Raw genomic sequence first — 2,479 nt, forward strand, 5'->3', positions numbered from 1 at the left:
TCAATCACAGGAGTCATTTAAGCAGTGGGCCACCTTAATCAGGGAAATTGCTCCTGAGGGTAGTGCCATACCTAGGGATTACTATGAGGCTAAGAAGTTAGTGCAAAAGCTTGGATTGAAGGCAATCAAAATAGATTGTTGCTTAAACAATTGCATGTTGTATCGAAAAGACGATGCTGCTTTAACTAGTTGCAAGTTTTGTGAAGCACCTAGATTCAAGCCTATTTCCGATGGTGGTTGTAAGTCCAAGAGAGTTCCTTTCCGACGGATGCACTACCTACCCTTAATCCCTAGACTTCGAAGGCTTTATGCGTCAATGAGTTCAGCTCCGCACATGACGTGGCATATAAAAAACCAACGTGATGATGGTGTGATGACCCATCCGTCACATGGGGAGGCATGGAAAAGCTTTGACCGTATCCACTCTGATTTTGCTTTGGAGCCTAGAAACATTAGGTTAGGTCTTTGCTCTGATGGGTTTACCCCAAATATCCAATTTAGCAAGCCTTATTCTTGTTGGCCCGTAATTGTTATTCCATACAATCTACCTCCTTGTTGGCCCGTAATTGTAATTCCATACAATCTACCTCCTGGAATGTGTATGAAAGATCCTTATTTGTTCTTGACTTGCTTAATACCTAGTCCTAATAACCCTAAAGCCAACATTGATGTATTCTTGAGACCTTTGATTGATGAATTAAATGAGTTGTGGAATCCTGGTGTTTTGACGTATGATATTGTAGAAAAGAAGAATTTCGTCTTAAAGGCAGCATTGATGTGGACTATCAATGATTTCCCGGCTTATGGGATGTTGTCTGGGTGGATGACACAAGGAAGATTGTCATGTCCTATTTGCATGGAGGATACTAAGTCTTTTACACTATCACATGGAGGCAAGGCATCATGGTTTGATTGTCATCGGAGGTTTTTGCCGACAAACCACCCTTATAGGCGCAATAAGAATGACTTCAGGAAGAATAAAATAGAAAGTGAAGAGGCTCCTACCAGATTAAGTGGTTTGGAGATTTGGCAAAGGGTTAAAGGACTTGGGAAGATATCAGATAATGGAAAGTGGATCAAATCGTGAGAGTATGGTATTACTCACAATTGGACTAAGCAAAGTGTGTTTTGGGAGTTACCTTATTGGAAGGATAACTTGGTTCGTCACTGTCTTGATGTAATGCACATAGAGAAGAATGTGCTTGACAACATAATGAATACTATTATGGACATTGATAGAACTAAAGATAATGAAAAGGCTAGGTTAGACCTGGCTGAACTGTGCAAGCGTCCAGATTTACATTTGCGGCATGTCGGTGATAATTGTTGGTCCAAACCTAAGGCAACTTATACTTTAACTTCTGAACAACAACAAGACATGTATTGGTGGGTGCAACAACTTAGATTTCCAGATGGTTATGCATCTAACCTTGCTAGATGTGTAAGTCTTTCCCAGGGGAGGTTTATTGGTATGAAGAGCCATGATTGTCACATTTTTATGCAGTGCTTGCTTCCAACTGCATTTAGAGAACTACCTACAAATATATGGAAGCCTCTTACCGAGTTAAGCCAGTTTTTCAAAGACTTATGTTCAACCACTCTCAAGGTTCATGATTTAGAGGTTATGGAGCAGAATATTCCCATTATCCTTTGCAAGTTAGAAAGGATATTTCCCCCGGGATTCTTTAATGTGATGGAGCATTTGCCAATTCATCTAGCATATGAGGCACGTGTATGTGGACCTGTCCAATATAGGTGGATGTATCCATTTGAACGGGTGATAAGAGCATTCAAGCGAATAGTGAAAAATAGAGCAAGGGTTGAAGGTTCGATTTGTGAGGCTTTCTTGGCGAAGGAGACTTCAAGTTTTGTTTCTTTCTACTTTGAACCACATATCTTATCGAGGCGAACCCGTGTGGGAAGAAATGATGACGGCGGAGACACAATTAAAGCCTCTTTATCAATATTTAATAGACCTGGTCGCAAGGTTGGTAAAGCTAAAGATCATTGGTTAGATGAACGAGACAAGGCCGCAGCTCATTTGCATATTCTACTCAATGAAAGCAAAGTTAGTCCTTTCTATATGTAAGTGCCCAAATCTTTTATTAAACAGTTAATTACACTTTTTCTACTAACGAATCCCATAGCTTATAAACTCTAGTCCTACTTTCATCAAGGTTTTGGAAAGAAACTTGTCCTGGAGAAAGCGATGACCGATTTCCCCTTGGTTTGCATCATATGTAAGTGCATAAATTCGTATCATTTATTGTAAAGGTTTCTAACTAAAGATTTGCATCACATATCCTGGAAATAATTTGTTGCATGTTTCTAACTAGGTTCAAAATCAATGCAATGAAATTGTTGATCCGGGTTTGCAATCACTTTCTTGGGGTCCTTCAAACAAAGCAACAAGTTATCCAATTTATAAAGTAAATGGATATACATTTCATACCCTTGCAAGGTCAAAAGGAAAAAAAAA

This window comes from Arachis duranensis, chromosome 3, assembly GCF_000817695.3.
Source record: "Arachis duranensis cultivar V14167 chromosome 3, aradu.V14167.gnm2.J7QH, whole genome shotgun sequence".
Classification (NCBI taxonomy): Eukaryota; Viridiplantae; Streptophyta; class Magnoliopsida; order Fabales; family Fabaceae; genus Arachis; species Arachis duranensis.